This window comes from Bacillus rossius, chromosome 1, assembly GCF_032445375.1.
Source record: "Bacillus rossius redtenbacheri isolate Brsri chromosome 1, Brsri_v3, whole genome shotgun sequence".
Classification (NCBI taxonomy): Eukaryota; Metazoa; Arthropoda; class Insecta; order Phasmatodea; family Bacillidae; genus Bacillus; species Bacillus rossius.
This window is the reverse complement of record NC_086330.1, coordinates 256,428,554-256,448,850: the sequence shown is the minus strand read 5'-3', so window position 1 is coordinate 256,448,850 and position 20,297 is coordinate 256,428,554. Positions and strand designations below refer to the sequence as shown.

At 34.5% G+C, this 20,297-nt stretch overlaps 1 long non-coding RNA gene across 1 annotated transcript in view; it reads left to right on the top strand.

Annotated features, from left to right (window-relative positions):
* LOC134527495 (uncharacterized) overlaps positions 1 to 14,406 on the top strand; it is a 29,649-nt gene extending 15,243 nt beyond the window's left edge. The window contains exon 2 of the long non-coding RNA XR_010074203.1: positions 12,959 to 14,406. This is a non-coding gene — a long non-coding RNA (uncharacterized LOC134527495). The remainder of the gene's footprint in view (positions 1 to 12,958) is intronic.
* The last annotated feature ends 5,891 nt before the right edge of the window (positions 14,407 to 20,297 follow it).

Here is a 20,297-nt window from a genome sequence, read left to right as displayed (position 1 = left end):
GAACAATATCTATCACAATGTCAGAAAACAGTCAAATTTAAAATAATATTTGTATTGAATGTCTTGTAATTTTGAAAATTACACCATTATATAATGTATAAAGTTTGATGCAATAGACAAATAGACTTCAGAGTGTATTATGTGGTCTAAAAGCTAGACACTAAGAAATTTTCTATTATATGACTACAGCATTTGTGTACTAGACTGAATAGGCACAAAAAAAAAAAAAATTGCAGGGCCCTAGTATTTGCAGGGAGTTAAGAGGCCGTGTCAGTAAATGTTTATTTCCAATATTCTGCTCTAGAAGTTCTCTCTTTTAACAGTGAGATTTAGTGGCTTTTTCAACCGAAGGAACTGTAGCCGCAGCGCGTGATAAAGCTACTATACCCTTATCACAGGATTAGTGGGAAGGTTGACAGCTCGAGTTTACTCGACGAAAAATGTATCTGGTTCCTCGACAATCTGAGAGGATGACAATCTGACCGGCGGCTCACTAGGAAATTGCAGATGCAGGGATTCAGAATCAAGAAACCTCACTTTAACAAATGTAGTATGAGTCGTATCTAAAACTAAAACTAAAAATTTTAATACTTTAAACGTATCGGAATACAATTAATCTTCAAACATGTGGTAATTATTCTTTATCTGGATGTAATAGTCCGTGAAAAATAATGTTAGTTGACATTAAAAAGTATACGAAATTCATCATGTAACGTTTTAAAAGGATAATAACATAAATGCATATGCTTAGATATTGCATATGCATCACACACAATCTAAATACAATCTCACTTAAGTCAGACTACCTAATTTTTTACAATGCACCATCATACAGTTTAACAGAGGTAGGTGAACCTCTTATCGACGTTGTTTCAAAGAATTTAAATTTACAAATATTACTATTTATCTTAATACGATATGTAGCCTACCTTTATGAATACGAACATACAAAAAAAATATTGAATTTATCACATTACACAAGACTAAAACACTAACAAAACTTAATTTTATACATTGCTGTAGCATATTAGAAGACGAAATAACTCACAAGACTAACATTAAGAGGGCTGCATTACAAATTTACTTTACAGAGAAGAAAATATCCTTTCAGGATATTTCATTACCTCATTGATTACATAATACTGCCGTTGATGTGATCGTAGATATAAAGTATTTAAAAAATATATTCCATTATGTTTATGTAAATATTTTGAAAACGTTATTGCTTAAAGATGCTCATTATTTAAATAATAACGAATCTTTTACTTTTATGTACTGAACAAACAAAATACTTATAAGTTAATATGAATAAGCTTAGTTGAGTAACATCTTCAATTTGTATTGAATTCAATGTACATATCGAAAATCATGTACAATGAATGCAACAGATTGAATTCAATAAATATTTGATCTTGTGAAACGGCCATAATATTGATGTAGATTAGGGACCGGAAAAATTCGCGGTTTCGACGGCCTTCAGGATAGACTGCACATTCCCCTGTACACTCGGGCAAATAACGGCAGTTCATTTGCTGCTGACTTGTTAGTCGTCTCAGCTTGTTTGTCTGTGATTCGATCCTTCTTTGGTTGGTGTTTTATAATTGGTTGAGATTCGTCCAGATGAACAGTAAGCCAATAGCAAAATCATCTAAAAGGTATATGTATTTGACTTCTAGCCTATCGCCGAATGAATCCGCGAATTTTTCCGGTCTCTATTAATTATAGATGCTCACATGCATCGTGAGAGTCCGTATAAAGCCTATTACAATTCTATAAGTATACATTAAAATGCTTTTAAAATATACATGTGTAATATAATTAAAACTTGTTTAAGTAAGATCATCACAAAAAAAATGAAAATCCTTCAACAGTAAGTGATGTTTTATAAGATTTTAACAAAACACATCTTACAATAAGAGAATACTAATCATACCACATAATTCAACACAAAATATACATTCCAGTAGGCGCTACGTAAAAACAACTTCTATTTTTATGCTGATTACTCTGCATTGTTTTATATATATATCATTATTTCTAACTTTTAATATTCTCTACACATTAACTGAAATTACTTATTTACAGAGTCTTAGCTAATGTTGGTCTGTACCACATACAGTTCGTACGATATCTCTACGCAAAACACATACAGTTCATTATTAGTAATATCAATTATATTTCATGAACATAATGAAATTAGTATAGGCCCTAGGTTGTTCACTGTTAATTGAGTACTTCTGAAGTATTTTCATTGTGAGTTAACATACATACCAAATGCCATTCTTCCAGTCAAGTTACAAAGAAGACAACAAGATAATATAAATATGTATGTAGTACCATATTTTAAACTCCTATTAAATGAATAATAACTCAATCTCTATTCTGGACTATTAAGTAATAATTTTTATTACTGTTATTTATAACTTAAATAAAATGACAACTAACAAATTAGTAAAAAATAGAATTACGTGCGATATAGTGTGACATTTGTACTTGGACGGCAAACGAATATAATAAAATGTCTATGACAATGTTAACTTTACTCATTATTATGGAAAGAAACAAAATGGGCAGATAAGCATATTCTACGCTGACATTTAAAAATGCTCAATTCAAAATGAACATTCCCTAGCAAGAAAATTTATTTTATATCACCACAAAAAATCAAACTGCGGCGTCATTTTCCCGATGACAAACAAAAAAGTTGTATGGTCGCGAATAATACATTCGTATAGCGTCACATCAGCGGAATATTCCCTTGGCATAAATGTGTGAAGTCTGTGGCACTTATGGAGAAGTAAACCTTCGCTCGAACACAAAAACAAATGAACGAACAGCTTTTTTTTTTTTTTGATAAGATGTGCAATCGGAGACCCCTGGGGTGGTTGAAGAGTGTCAGGTCCGTCGCCAGACCAGATAGTAAAAGCTCAGGGGCTGAGGATAGAAAAGACATATCTCCAAATTATTAAGTATAAATGTTGTCATGTAATTGTTAAAGACTTGATTACACCCAGGTTTATAAACCCATCATGATCATGAAGACACTGATCGGAAGGTAATGTGCAATACATTTCAATGGCGTTTTCAGTTTTTGCTAAATAATTATAAATATAAGCAAAATTTCAATGTATCTGGACAAATCAAAATATTGATAATATTATTTTCATCACAGAAATAATATATGATATGATAACTAAATTTGAAAAAAGCGGTTATGTTAAATGTATTGTATACTTTCAGTAGGCAAAATTTCCGGCCCCTACCTCTTATAGACTTTGAGAAAAACTGCCTTTTAAAATAACATTGATATAGATAGGAGCGCAAATTTGTGACACGGCCTCTTAAGTTGGGATTATGGAATATCCCCTAGAGAAAAGTGGGTTTGAAGGTCCCCCAAAAATTTTAAGAAAAATTAAATTAAAAAAAAGGTCTAAAACTAAGCCAAATAGGTTTTGCTAATTTATTTTAAGAAAGTTGGATACAATATTTGCGTGGTAGTAAAAGGGATGGTACGGACGGGGGCACGGGGCCCTAGACGGTTGCCCGGTCCTGGAGGCACCCCTGTATAAAATCATATAATATGGAGCTGCAAACTAAATAAATAAAAGTGTATGCTTTCATAAATGATCCTAATTGTTTTAAACTACAAAAAATAGCATCCCTCTGTGCTAATTCTGAAATTCAAAAATTTCTTAACTTTTTACTTCCTTGCATTCTTACCTTGGCTAAATCTGCAAACTCCAAAGGTAATTTATGCCATAAGGGGTGCTGCCAAGATAGCTACTTTTTAAACTACCCTGTGGTCTACGATAATTTATTTATCCCATATTAGGTTTTACACTTCAGACGTTCAGTTCAAACTCAGCCCTTATGACTAGGCTACTATAGGTACCTAACTCAAATCCTGTAGGTCAAACAGAGTTACAAGTGGAACATGAGTGTAAACAATGTGAGGTAATGTATGTTCAATTTTTTAATGTTAAAAATGGTAAGAGGTAAGGGTTTGTCAAATTGTTTTAAGCAATTCCCTTCCCATTGCTTTAACTATACAGAATCACTATGGAAACTAAAACAAAATTTTAAAAATGGTATTTTTTAGTTCCTCTCATTCTATTTAATGACTTAACTGCACGTAACTGCTATATTTCAAGAGTTCATCAGTATTTACTTATTTCAACAATTGTGAAAATTTTGTTTGCTACATTAAAAAAACTCAAATAGTTGGTTAGGTTAGCTACATTTATTATACTGTGAATTTTTTTGAACAGTTTCTTACATTGTGTTAGCTACATTTAAGTAACTTTAACTTTTTGTAAATGGTTAGGTAAAACTAGCGATATTGAGAATCTAACTTATGTTTTTGGAACAAGTATCTCTTTTTTTTTTTTGTATATTTTAAATTTTTTTTCCAGATTAACTCTTCCTTCGGAAATTACCTGTTTTTAATTTTTTTGCGGAATATTTACGAAGTTAACGATATAGTGTATATTTAATTGTTAAATGCTGTCTCATCTGTGTCCTTCCGTTTGTCTGTTATGTTTGAAATGACATCATTTTTCAGCTCTTTGCAGATGGTAAAAAACGTGTTCCGGTTATGAAATGCTGTTTCAATACAAATACAAGGATGGTAAATTCATTTCACGATGACAAGTTTTCAAAAGACGAGACAAAAAATGTGCCGAAATTGCCCATTATAATACACAGAAATTTGCATTTCGCAGGCGTTCTTCAGGCTGAGCCGCTAGGATCGCTGCAGTCATGTGTTGCCAGCGCTCGCCATGTTAAATGGCCTGAGTTTCCTATATTGTTCTTCTACAATATTTGCTAGTACTCAAATTATAAAAAACAGAAAATGTAGAAAACTATGTTGGTTTGGCCATTGTGCTGAACTTCATTATCTCTGTTTTTTGAAAACAGTCTCGGCTATGCTAGACTCATAAGGATTTCGGAGGAAACACTGAATCATGTTGCAACTAGTAAACAGGATCAAGGATATCACTGATGTAAAAACAGTCCCACCCAAGTCTATTAAAGAGAAAAGCTATTTATTATTTCGTTGTGAATAAATTACAGGTCATATTTACAATAACTTTCCACCACCCTTAACTTAAAATACTATTAAATATTTACCTATATATGTGGCAGAGTCAGCGTAAAATTAATTAAATTTTTTTTCAGAGTTAACATTCTGATATTGTTCGCCATATTGTTTATGCTCTCGAAAAAAGGTATAATTTACCATTACATTATTATATTTTTCAATATTTCCAAACATTTAAAACAGGTCCATAGTGTTAATCTACTACTACTACTACTACTTCTTATCCTCCTCCTCCTCCTCCTCCTCCTCCATCTCATGTAAGATGGCCCTGTATTCAAGGAATAATTTGGTACAAGAATGTTAGGAAATGATAGTCAACCTGGAGAAATAGATACCAGTACCTTGTGAATGGCAGTAGTTTTTTGAATTACATGTAAGAAATGTTCATGTTCACAGCAATTAGTTTTGCATTGTTTACTTGCTAATTTCAAAATACACGCAAGATATTCATGCATTAATACACCAAAGATTTTGTTTGAGTTGTTTGATGTGAACCGTGTGGGACTGAAATAAAAAAAAACTGAGGCCATTATAAATATGATTACAAGGTGTAATGACAATTATAGCCTAATTCTGTACCTCTCCAGTTACATAAATTTGTACCAGGTGTAGTGCTGTAATTTTGTACATTTCATTTTTAACATAATCAATACATTGTTATCTTATGTAAATGCTTAACTGTTTCATGCTGAAACTAAAATTAATGTTCATGTAATTAAAAGTTGATAAATAAATTTGGATGCATTTACAGAAAACAAAGGCTCCACAGTAGCTGTTGTCATTACAAGGTGGCTACCAAACTGTAAAGAATAAATTCCCTGACTTTTCCAGGACAATCATTTTTATTCCCTGACCATGCCTAACAATATCAATTTTTTTTAAGCATAAAACCTTTTTTTTGCATATTAACTAACTTATGAGATAACATACACAAATATATTGTTACGGCCGTCGACTTACTCTTATCGGTGTCGACCACAAAGATGGAAATGAAGGGAATATGTACATGAAAAGTTGATAGTGAAATGGATCGTGCAGGATGATGGGGAAAGGGAATGGAAGTGAATCTACCGGGATCGAATGTGTTCCTGATATCGTGACGGCCCTGTCATGAGTATCAGGTTCTGGAGGAGGTTCCACCACTCATATTTTTCCTTAAACAGTCCTTAAGGTAGGGTGACGAGTCTCTATTTGCAAAACATTTCAAATAAAGAGGTTAAGGGTGAACGTTTCCACAAGAACATGTTTATTTCAGCAGTTTCAACTAACAGTTTATTCAACACATATATCAATTCTCTACTTTCTGGGTCTTTGAAATTTGATTTATAACCTATTAATAACACATAATTACTGAACCATAGTCGTTCCTAACAGGGATACTGTCGTTAATAAATAAACCGTGCTGTCTGCCATTTCCTAGAGCTTATTCTTGACCTCATTTGTCTCGTGATTCGTATGTATCGTTTCCTTGTTACCAACTGTTACAGACTAATTTATCCCAACTTACGTGATGGTTTACTTTAAATTATTCCTAATGTTGACCGAGTGATTGTTAAATTGAGTATTTTTAGTTTTTGAAATGAGAGAGAGAGATACCAACTATTACAAGCTACATGGGCCTAAGGCCGTTGTGCTGCTGTCTAGTATTGAACCATCGTCGCATTGTGGCTAGTCACTCACCAATCGTTTTCCTGGCGTCTGAGTAGCGTGGCTTCCCACTGACTCTGTGACTCTCCCTTTTCGAATAAAATCTCCCCGTATAAGAAGCCCCTCCTGACCCTGTTTGCGTCTGTTGTTAATAACATAAACAGTTCCGCTTCGGCGCCGCTTCTGACATTATACACTCCCCCTCCTTCCCTGTGCTTATGACCGAGTTTCGCTGCGCTGTGACCAAGGTCGCGCCAGCTGAGCGCGAGTGGCAACCCCCCTGTTTGTTTCTGCGGCCGTGTTATGCTATCGTTTGCAAACATTGCTTCCGGAACTCTCGCTTCACCTGTCCTTCAATGTTTCCTGCTGTGTTTGTCATTTCCTCATCGTGTCCCGCTGGTCCTGATCGTCTGGCTAGTTATTAAAAAACAAAAAAAGCTTTCACTGGTATCCTACAGTATTTTTAGGCCGTTACAATATGTCAAACCAAAATCAGACAAACAATAATAGTACAATAATCCCACACACTTACCGTATTTACTCTGACATGATAATTTGTTACATCTTGAGGTTTAGTAAGTAAAACACACATATAAACTGTTTGTTTATAGACACTTTTAAGAAACCATTTTTGAGAGGTCTGTAATTTTCATGTCAATTATTTGTCTCTGAGCTTCAAGTAATATCCTAGCACCTTAGCTTTCTTTTCTACAAGTTACCTTATTTACTCTGTCATGATATTTTGTTACATCTTGAGGTTAATTAGGTAAATCACACGCACTATTTATTCACACTTTTAAGAAGCCATTTTTGAGAGTTATATAATTTTAATGTCAATTGTATTTACCTCTCTTTGAGCTTCCAGTAACAGCCTCGCTTTCTTTCCTTCAAATTGTTACTTGCTTTCAAAGCATCCTTCTGCAGATCTTCTTTTTGGCATAAATCAGCAGCTTCCTTTGAGCGTGCACGAGCGTTTATTGGAGCATGAATCAAGCTTTTAGTTATTGTAATGTTGGACACTCCTTCTGCTGCTTTAACAGCATCATACACCATTGGCCTAGCGATTAGATTCTCTTCTTTCAGGTTTTCCACCACACAATCTGCATTGACAGCACCATCACAAGCTTCATAACCTTGCATAAATACTTTGTATTGTCATTACACAAACTCAGCAAGAAGTGATCAAGCCTCTGTTGATTTTGTGAATAGCTGTGTAACAACGCTATAACACCAGGGTGTTTGCATAGATCCCTGTACTCTCTGAAGCAGCTCGATCTGCACACAAACCATCAATTAGCTTGTTATCAACTTAAATTGACAGAAGTGTTTCAAGACATTTGGATGCCACGTTCACCTCAATAGCCACAGCTGGGTCAAAACAGGACACAGCTTTAGTTACTTTGAGCTTCAAAGGTGATCTTTCAAAAAAATTTTTTGTGATTGTCTTTAAACACATTAGACATTCTTTACGAAAGACAAGAATGTCAAGGTCTGTGACTTGTTTAGTACCCCTAACCTCTCTACATTTCCTAATAGCATTTCTAGTAGAATGCCCTATCTTTAATTCTTTCACATTCAAGAGGTTTTCTGATTTATCTATGTCCAGCTTGGTGAGGGAACACTTTTCCAGCACATCAGACTTCATAAATCTGTCCATTATGTTTCTGCAAGTTGACGACAATGCACAATGCAAAAAAGAGGCCATTGGAGCATCGCTTTGAAACTCTCTTAGGAATGGTTCAATGTCTGAAGCCACAGTTTTGAAGAAGGCAAGTTTAGCTCCCAGTAGAGGATCTGCGACACATTTTTCAACAATAGTGAAGCTGGCAGATTGGTTGTATTTCTTTTCTTTCAAAGTCGTTTCCAAAAAGGTTACAACATTAGGTAACATTTATATTGCCCTCTGAGCTACAACTTGATTCTCTAACCACCTAACATAGCAAAATTTCTGTGGAAACAGAGTACTGGAAGTCAAAGTAGTATAGTCTGCTCGACGTGCAGAAGAAAACTTAAACAAATTATACAAGGCTCGAAGAAACGTGACAATATCCCAACCTGTGACTGTGATTCCAGCCTTAAATGCACAGTGCAATGTATGCAGTCCACAACTGCCCATGTCCAAAATCACTTGTTCAATTTCATCTTCTTTCATCGAAGCCTTCAAATCCTTGAGGAACTTGTAATTGACCATCCATAGAAACTTAGGAGACCAATTTTTTTAGGAATGGTCGAGCACAGCACAAGAAACCACTAAGTAAGTCATGTGCAGTGGTATGGCCAAGAAATACTGAAGTCAGATACCGAGTTGTAGCTTCTCCTCTGACTGTGTCCCAAAAACGAATGTTGATGTCCATTAGTTGTTTGTTTGATACTTTATTTAGACTCTCGTCAAATCCTACCATAACATGATCAGAATCTCCAATTACCTGCAAGAGCTCATTTTTGAAATATGGACTTAGACCATACAATATTAAGTAACCAAATTTATCTCGCTGTACTTTAATTTTCTCTGCAATTTTACTGTCCGGAAACATCATTTGGAAAAGATCAACTTCTTTAGCAGATGTACGCATAGATTTGTATGCCATTACAGCATGAAGAGTAAAAATTATTTCAGCCTTTGTAACGTCTTCCCCCAACATAAAATTGTCCAGTTGTTTACGAGCTGTTACTGGTTGTGGATTATCGCAAGAAAGGATACACTTTTCATTTCTTACCTGCTGAGTGGTAGTGTACTCCAAATTAACCTCCTGAGACGGTTTACTTTCAAAGCTGACAGAATCCCTTGCTGGAAAAAATGCAGCAAGGGGCATAGATACACTTCCTACAAACTTAAGGTGTTTCTTAGATTCTGAGTGACTCGTCACCGCTCATCGCCCCATGTTACTTAAAGAGAATGTCCGGCATAGTTTATATTTTTCTGAATGTGGAGATCCTTCAACTTCTTCCAGCCAAGAAAACTTTGAATCGTAAATCGTAAATCGCACATTATAAGTACTTTAGATGTACATAATATAGTTAAAATATTGTTAAATAATTTATAAACATACTTTTTGATTATTGTGATACATACTTGTATACGATTAAATAAATCTTTCTGCTAATAAACATTTACCATGATCAAAGAGTGCAAGAGAAACTTGCCTATTATTTAACCATAAATCACACATTGGTTAACCTTCATTAGAATGTAAAGAGATTTCAATGTTTTTAATATTTTTTGTAGCATTTTATAAACTACAATACTGTAATCATTTGTAATTAGTAAATTATATTTTCTTTCTTCTGCTTTCAGAAAGCTTTACAAAATCTTTGAATAAAGCAGCAAGAGAGAATTTGTTCATTGACATTTCACGTAAGATACAAGTTTTTACTTTATTGGAGAAGCTTTAAATTGTTGCTTTGATGTGGCTACAATCCACCAGGTTGATGTTGCATTTGGTAATGAAGAAAATTTAGCTCATAATTTTGAAGAAATATACGTTCAATTTTCAGATACTCAGCTGGCTTTGGCATAAATCAACCTAGTACAGACAGCAAATCAGGTAGTAGCTACACTTTTCAATATTTTCATTTTCAATCCAGTAACCTTACAAAATTTCTGATATATTCATTATAAAGTAGATGATACTTAATACTTTTAAGGTAAAATACAGGACATTCCTTGTGGCAAAACATATACATAACATTTTTAGAATTGAGATGCTTAAAACCAAAGCATATTTTGCTAAGTTTTGGCGGTTTTAATTCTGACATCTCTGTTTAAGATTGATAAGGGTGTGCGAATATTCATAAAACAAATATCAATTAACACATTATTCGCATTAGGTTGAATTATCAAAAATTAAAATATGAAATATTTACATGCATGTCTGTTTTGTTTCTTGTAGTTGTTTTAAATGCTTCGATTTTCAACAGCTTCTGATATTGTCATTTTTAATACATCAATATATTCTGATAAAAAGTTTATTTTGAAAAATTCAATTATTCTTCATTAAATCAAATTTTCCCAGTAGCTGTACAGTAAAAATAAACACAACAAAACACAACAAAACACAACACAACACAACAACATTAGCAGGCATTCAAACATCTACCGTATTTTAAATGAATGTTTGCAATAATTTATAAACCATTAAAAATAAATGTTTCAAACATTTTATTAAATCATAACATTTCAGGTAGTATGTACTCGTTTTGATATTACAGTTTATCACTGAGTTCTGTCTGTCACCGCTGTTTGAAGCATGGCGTTAGGAATTGTTAGGAGATGGCATGCTAAGACGTAGGTGAAGCCACTTGCAAGTCACCATCGCCACATTGTTCCGCCCAAAACACTGCTTGATGACGGCTAATCATGGTTACATGCGCTGTGTTTGGATATGAAAATTGGGCAGATAAAAAGACTCCTAGAGTGACTTTACAATTTAAATATTTAAAAAAAAATTTTATTTCCTATAATCAGAAGTCGATGACTACTGCACACAGGCATGTATGCATGTGGAAACTGTTGGTTTTCTTTTAAAACACTTATGTTTTGTGTAAGATATCTTATCAAGCCAAATGATTACCATGTTATATAACATTAATATCTGGATGATACACACAAAGTAACTGATAGATAATGTGTCTCTTCAAAGAAGGTTTTTAATCTATTTATGCACATGGGGGCGACAAATTAATTTAAAAAATAAAATTCTAATCTTATTAAAAATTTGTCATTAAAATTCCACAGTGTAGTTGTTACTCAAATTCTAGTCAAATTTTGTATAAAACTAGCTGCTCTACCCAGTGTTACCGGGGCTGAACACAGAGTGATATAGGTATTGTACATGAGTTAAAGCAAAATGGATAGTGCTATGTGACAGTGTGGTGGACATAGAGAAATGAAACACAATTACTGTTTGTATATCTATGATCTATGATTTTCTATGAACCCATGGTAATCGGTTGAATGGTTTAGAAGTTGGTACGCTGCAGCGCCATCTAGCACCAAGTTCCAAAAAACCTTCTCCATGAAAGAAACACTTTGATGTGCCAAATGGTGTCAGGAGTATATTGACGTCATACATACCAACATCCTATTTTTTTGTGTGCGTGTGTTTATGTATGTGTGTGTATATATTTTAAGTATAGTGTGTAGGTGTTTTTAATTAGGGTGGATTATCCCCCTAAAGAGAATTGTTGAATTAAATAAATTCTAATCCAAATATTTACTCCATTTTAAGATGCTGTTATTTGAGCTAACCTAACCAACTGTTCATAGAGTTTTATAATATTTTTTAGTATAACAGTATTAACAGTATTATTAATGTAACTGCCCTTTCCATCCATTCACCCTGTTTTACAGTATTTGTAATAGAGCTAATCTAATCATTCCAAAATTCAGATGGTGACAGGTAAAAAAGTCATGTCTCATATTTGACTTTCCTCTTTAGGAATCACATCATATAGTAAAAAAATGCCATTACAGGGTATTTTGTAATTATAACAATTTAGCAATCATGTTCAGTAAAATGGTTAGGCTTTCTGATATAATTTAAATAACATATTTTTATTTCTTTTAAGAAGTATTCCTGTGTTTGCTGTACATTTTATGATCATAATTCACATTATTTTACGGTTTTTAAGATATTCTGATGATTTGTCTACTTTACAGTACCAAAAGCTCTTGGTTTTGGTAATTATGTTTTATGTGCTTTCACGTAATATTTAAGGGTTGCTTGGTTTTGCTTTTTCCCATCATGATTCATTGTCTGAATAAGCTGATGCAATAGTTTGGCCTGTTGCATAAGGACGAGAGAAAAAAATAGAAAGTTCAGTAACTGCGAGAAAGAAATTTGGAGTGTGTCAGGCGACTGTTACCATAGGCCCATATTGGTTGATAATTTTTAGGGTATTTTTTTGACCATGTGGTTTATTTCATGGTGTAATCTCTGTCCAAAACACCTCAGAGCGAGTTACATAACATTGTACACTGCTAGGGTTTTGTGAAGGCTGTGCTGTGATTGCCTGGAGAGGTCATGCACCTGCCACTTCCTTTGGGTGGAATGCATTTGCACGTAGCCTCATTAGTCAGCATCTGAGCAACGTACTGATAGGTCGTGTGTGTGTCGTTGGTTCGCAAATGATATATTTATGTAAGAGAGAATTTCATGGCTGTGGTCCAGGCGCTACTGTATTATAATCAACTCTTTTTCATTGTTTCAGACTTACATCTAGAATTTTGCAACCACAGTCGTCGGTAATAACAGACAACAAGGATACAGTGAACTTAGTCTTTGTTCCAAGGACGTAGTCCTTCAGCCTGTACTGTGAGTTCATGTGCAACCACTGGACTTAATTGTGAACATATTTTAATATTCATCCTTCGGTAACTGCGAACAGTCAACTTTTTGTTTTGAAATCAGTGAAGAAATTATGTTCTACTTGTTTGTAAATTCTATATGTACTTGCTTCGTGGGTGGAATATGGTTGCCATGTGGACTGTGAATTTTATTCAAGTATTGATAAAAATATGTTAATATCAGGTTGTGTCCGAGAGACATTATTTCATTAAACAAGTCGTCAATAGTAACATTTATTGGGAACTAACATGATTTTTCAATGCCCAAATTATTTATGCAAGTGTTTATGAATGTCCACTCCAAGCCGAATATGTTGAGCTAGTCAGGGTCTGTGGTGCGACAAGTTTTACAGAATATGTACCTACTGGTGATAATTTTTCTTTAGGTTATGTTATTAAAATGGCTGGAAAATAGTTCTTAGTCCAAAAATTTTTTATATGAAGTCTTTATAAATACTTTTTCATAATTTGCTCTTATTATCATTCCATCATTTAATAAAGAGTGGAGGCATATTTTTTTCATTAATTTTTAACGTTGCAAGACCCTGCCCTCCTATGTTTTGAAAAGAAATTATTAAATAAGATTAAAATTATGTTTTTTTCAGTAATGCAGCAGATCAGCTGATTATAGCCTTCAAGGTCATAGCAACATAGTTTTTCATACTTGTATGTTATGCTTGGAAATGTTCTTGTAATTTAATTTAATGTTTCAAGTATTTTATTTTGAAAAACTTCTAAACATAATTTTATTGGCTTTCACTTTGCTGGCTTGGGTATTATTTATGTAAGTGTGAATTTCAGTGTTTTATTGCATTTCATAATTTTATTGCATTTAAATATATATTTTTAAATTATAATTTTGTGTATGTGTTTTATAGTGGTTTTAATTCAGTGAATATTGTGGCTAGTGAGAAAAAAGACGTGCTGCGACAGAGCGGCACCAAAAGATGATAATGTATCATCTCCTGTGTAAAAAAAGAGACAGACTTTAGCCCAGACTGTACGAATATGATGGGAATCTCCGAATCCTATGTGAAATTCAAAAGAGAAGGATGGTGTGGGACCGATTGAGTGAATCCCTCAAAGAAGGGAGGGGGGGGGGGGAGTTACTTCATAATAATTGTAAAGACTAAATGTAATAGCTAATCATAAGGCAGTATTTCGGGGAAGTCCCCAGCTGACTGAAATTTTCTTAGTGTTTTGTAATGTGCTGTGTTTTGTCAGTCGTCGTGCCATGGCCAGGCCCAAAGGTTGTGCCATCTCGGCGACATGTATTAATTTGGTAATCGATAAGAATAAAAGTTAAAATTAATATGGATGTTGTTATTTTGTAACTATTCTGAAAAATTTAAAGTCAGTTAACAGATTTTAACAAAACTCTACACCCTAATACTTGTAACAATCGTCGAGTTTTGTTAAGTGTTTTGTTTTGTCGTCTTAGCCGGGCACAATTGTGACTTTTTACAATTTTGTGGTTATAGTTATGCAGTTATTCACATTTGTCCTATGTTAATTAACATTTTACTGATAGCTTGAATACATTCTAGGTTCCCAAGTAATGAAGGAAGGAGAAAAGCACGGATAGCTGCAACAAGGTGAAAGAACTTGGAGCTTACGTTTGTTCACAGCATTGTTGTAAAGATGACTTTGACTGACTGTTTAGCCCAGGAAATAAAAGTTTTTTGTCGCAACTAATTCAGGGAAAGCTGAATTTTTGTCAGATGTTAGACCCTTATAAGACACGTATTTCCTCAATAGTCCCCGCCTATCCCCCTTGTGCTTTCCCCCCCCCCCCCCCCCCCCCTCGGAAGTTCTAAAATGTTGACCTTTACAGAATCGCTTGTGAATACGTAAATAATTGTGTAAAATAGTAAATATCTAGCGTATTTTGTTCTCAAAAACTGGTTTTTAATTTTTTTTCTGACAATATTTTCTTTAATGTTGATAGTTAAGGCGTTATAAAATCACAAACATAAAAAAACGGGGTTTTTTAATGTCAAAATGTGCAGTTCTCGTTCTGGATGTTTTTAAATAAATTTTGTAGCACACACATTCAGCTTTAAAATGATGTATAGTTTATATTGGGGAATTTATTGGTTACTGCTGGATAGGGGGGGAAGTGAGTGCATGCATGTGATGTGAGTTCACCGACCTACTATGTGCATCCTTTTGTATTCGCAGTCCGTTCGCATAGCCTTCATAATTATTTGAGGAATAATATATCTAGTTTTAAACAGTATTCATGTTAATATAAAATTATTCATAAAACAACTAACATATATTTTTCTTTTTTGCACTTTATGTTAACAATAATATATATAATATTTATTAGCAAATACTTTAAGAATTCTGTGTACATAAATTCTTTACTTAAATACGCATAGCCAGTTTTGGTTCGGGGGGAAAGATACCCCTACCCAATTAAGGGCCTTCCATTATCCACCACCAATGGACTGGCTAAAACCGGTAGCTGTCATGATTATGAATAACTTTAAACAAGTTAAAAATGTTTTAAATATTAATTTGTAGTTTATATGACAGCATCACGGACCGCCCACCCGCCTCTAATATAAAAGTAATGTATCCTTAATTTTTAACAAATTGTCCTTAATCAATACATGTTGACTTTCATCTGCATTAGTCATTGGCATTTACAAACTTTACTATGACACTAGTCGTCTGAAGGAAGTTCAATTTCTTTGTTGAAATTTGGAGAGTTAAGGCATGATAATCCATTACAGTTTCCACACATAGCAGAACAGCTTAGACCGGATTTTCTGCATTTGAAATTGTTACCACATGAAGTATTACAGCTGCAGGAAACAAGACAAAGAAGGTCATCAGGGGCAAAGGCTTTGGTAATGGAAACGGGTTTTAAAACTTTATTTTTCCTGCAATTTTCCTTTACATATTCATGCCTCCAACCCCAATCTGTAGGTGGAAGTTTATTGCCCATCCAATATTGCACCTGGAGGTAAAATTGTAATAGATGTTGGTGAGCTGCTTCTGATGTGGGGGGCAATTTTGATAAATCAAAGTTAGGTTTTAAAGCAGATTTACTTGTCATGGATGTAAATTTGTAGTAGCTAGCTTCATTCAGATTAGAATATCTCCTAAGCCTGTACATTTCAAGTATGAATGTCTCTCCCTTTTCGAGTAATTCATCACGAGATACATCTTTTTCCAAAAATAACTCTGCTTGAAGTTTGGCTTGTGGTACAACTTTGATCACATCAACATATTTTGTCTTTCCAAAACCAAAAAATGACGAGGTGGTGTCACAGCCTGTAATTGCATATGCAAATAAAAGAAGTTTTCTGATGCTCTTGTGCACATTTACTAGCGTTTGTATGTCATAATAAACAACGGAAGGATTTTTGCCACAGATCTATTTTCGAAAGAATACAGAGTTATTTTCAGGCGCAAGTGCTACAAGCAGTACCAGAAGATCTGTGTCTGATCCCACAACTATGACTACATTGAATTTATTGAGATGTTAAATTCCCGTTTTTACGATGTCTAAGTCAGCATCTCCCTCGGCTATGAATGAACTTATTCCCCTTCTATTTAATGCTTCAGACAGTTTCATAATTAATTTTTTTTTGTTATTCGTATTAGATAGAAAAGCTTCCTTTTTCGTGATACATTTTGTATTTGTCTCAAATTCTATGTTACATGATGAGTTTTTAGCAGATCTTCTTGACTGTTCTTCTCCCTTAGTTGTTGGCTCTGAAGGGTAGGTACCCATCAAAACCAACAGTTGAGTTCATTCCATATTTTGTGACGATATATGTGCGGTAATTCTTAATGATTTCTCCAAAAGTCTCTTCAATTGGCCATGTTACACTATGGAGAAAGCCTCCATCAATAACTATACCAGTACCTGTATATTGTTGGGGTTTAATTTCAACAGTAATGCCCTCAGAAAATACCTTCAGGAATGATGACTTCGCTCCTTTACGTAAAGAAACATCATCGAATAAGGATGGTGGTCATGAAGCCAGTTTGTGCGAAAGGTAAACTTTTAATATAGTCGGACCATCACACAGATTGAATAACTGTTGAGGATTCACAGTCACTCGCTTTGATCGAACAGCCACAGATTTGTGACTAGATTGAGTCAGTACCATTTCCTTCCTATGTAATTTCAGTTCTCTGAAAGACTGTCCCTTCATTTTTTCATAGCTGTTTTCCACGCTGTCATCTGAGATAAATCCTGAATGAAGTGCCACTAGTTTTGTGAATGGATTGTGTTGTCTTAACCATGAAGTTAATTTCTCAGTATCAGTTTTATCCCGTAGCTTGCGCGACTCCCGTAACTCAACATGCTGTTCACAGAAAGTAATTGTGCTTTCAAGAAACTTCTCAACAGCTTCCTGTACTCTTAAGTAGTAAGGAATCCCAAGAACCCATTTGGCCAAAGTTGAATCTGTTATTCCTCTGCCATGGGTTAAGCCTCCTACTGATTTCATGGGACACATCAGGCATTGTTCGATGGACATATCCGTCCAAATCCCCGACCAGAATTTCTCACATCTGCTGACTGTAAAATATCCTTTATTTGCAAACATTTCAAACTCATTTTTGGAAAGTTTTGATTCCAATTTGTTCATTTCTTGAACATACAAGTGAGCCGATTTTGCATAGGGCAGATGCCCTGCAGCATGTAGGTAAGGGAGCATTTCAATTGTTGAGTTTAAATGCATTCACCAGTTTCCTGTTCTTTCGGAATAAATGAATTTTAGCATGAGATCAATGCACACAAAAAGATTAAGCTGTTGCTGTTCTGCTTGAGTCCTTTATTTTTTGAAAACTAAATTCCAAATTTGAAATATGTTGAACAATGGCACCATCTTTTAAAATCACTTCTGCATCTTTCTGATTTGACATTAATTGATGGTACATGCTCTCAATTTTTTCTACTTCTTGGTCAAAATCTTGGTATTGTTCTCTGAGAATCATGAGAAGAGCTGCTGCTGTACAATTAATTATATGCTCGAATACTCCTGGAATATGCATGTCCATCCATCATATGCTTGACAGCATTCTGACCATATACGGATTCCCATAGGTTTTCCAAGCCACTCCCCTCCATTATGCGCCCAACTGCGCCCATGAAGGACATTAAGAAGGTGGAAACCTTCTAGCTTTACAATAATCCTTGATATGTCACTACCAGAGTCTGCATTTTGCACAATCTGTGAAGCCTTCAGATATAATGGTTGATCAAATGTTACAATACAAGACTGCTCCCTTTTTTTGCTTTCGTCAGCAGCAAAAGACAATGCTGGATAGATTGTGGACATGTTACTTGAGTGCATGTTTATAAATGGCACTGCCATTATGTACATTGACTCACGTTCTCCTTTACTGCGCCAAAGAATATTCATAACACCATTCCAGCCTGGTTGATTTTTTATTCCAACAATCCACATCACATTTAGTGGGAAAAAATTTACTTCAGGTTTATCTGTGAATGTCCTTAATTTCTTCAGTTCATCAAAGTCTTCTACAAGGAGATTTAATGAAGAGTTTCTCTTTTTTGGGTAGGCCAAGGTGCGCACGGTTGTGCTGTTCGTGTTGAATGAACCGTATTGAATCCTCGGAACATTTATTTTGGTTTCTACAACACTTCCTGGGGCTATGCATTGAATACCCCCCATAGCATGGAATGCATTCAAACCGTCCAGTGTGCGCACATTTATGTCTGCATTATCAAACACATACTGCAAAAATCCACCATCTTCAACCTGAGGTAATCCTGCGCACATGAGCGAATTGAGATATGTAGAAGCCTCATGGTAGGATGCACATACACCCATTGATGACAGTATCTCTATAAGGTATTTTGATCCAAACATGCGATGAAGAGATAAAAAGGAGATAAAAAGGACCTTGGTCTTACTGCATAAATAATTGAATGACTGATAACCGTAGAAAGTCTGTTTACCGTTGACGGTTCTGAAGATTTTTTTTTTCAAAATTCTCTCCAAGAAAAATTTCAAAGTTAGAGGAACTAACTCTTTGCCACCTGATTTTATAACCTCGAAATCTGGATGCATGTTGTACGCGTAGGTCATTTTTTGGATGTCCTCTTTTACAATATCAGCTGCTGCCAATACAATTCTCATGCGTTAATTTATTGTGTCATCCACACGATCTCTGTACCACGTTTAAATTATTTTGTGTACTGTTTCAGCCAAACAAAAAATATTTTTTTTTTCCCGGACACATTTGAAGTCACAATTCTGTCTCCAAAATGTTTCAGAAGTTGATTTTTTAAATGATAGAGTAGGTTTCATATAATCCTTTCTCTTGACACAGATGTTTCATCTTGTCCTGTAGTTCTTTGAGCATAAATTGAGTGTCATCGCTACTCTCAATGTACTTACATAAATCTACAAATGCCGGTTCGGTTGCACTCTTTGGCCTGCCCAAAGTTTTCTCAGATTTTTTAAAAAAAATCTTTGTAACAGTCACTATGATAGCGCGCTTCAGGTGCTACTAGATCAGTAACATTTATGAGTCTGGCTTTCACTCTTTCTCCCCAATCATCGTCTCTTAAGGGCGCGGCTGAACAGAATTTTCAATTTGGCACCATTTATAGCTGTAATTTCTGGCGTTCAAATATGATTACTGAAAAAGGTATTCATGTATATAGATTAATAAAGGTTATTTTAAAAAGTGTAATAGGAGTTCCAATGGTTAGTATTTTTTTCAATGTGAAAAAATTGCCATAATTTATAATGCAACATATGTGCTGTAATACATGAGAATTTCAAAGAAAACTTTTAAAATAACAAATGAAACTATAAAAAAAAATTATATTATAAGAATAATCACTTTTTCGTACGGAATTAGCTCCTAAACATTGAATGGAATATTATATTAAAGTTTTAAAATAATTTATTTCTCTGTAGTAGCATTTAATCAACATTTGAAAACTACATTTTTTCATCGAAAAACACATTTTAAACACATTATACTTAACATAGTTGAAAGAGGAAATTCCGCAGATTTTGAATTGGTACTTGCGGTTTACGTAGCCCGTATAGATTTTGAATGGCATGTGAAATACTTGTGCATCGCGCGCGGCAGCGTTCCGGTGTACTTCGAAACGCGCCGAAAGAATGCGCCACTACTAGCAAACCACGAAGGCCGCGCTCAGTGTTGCCAAGTCCAATTTTGTGTCTTCGCAGAGAG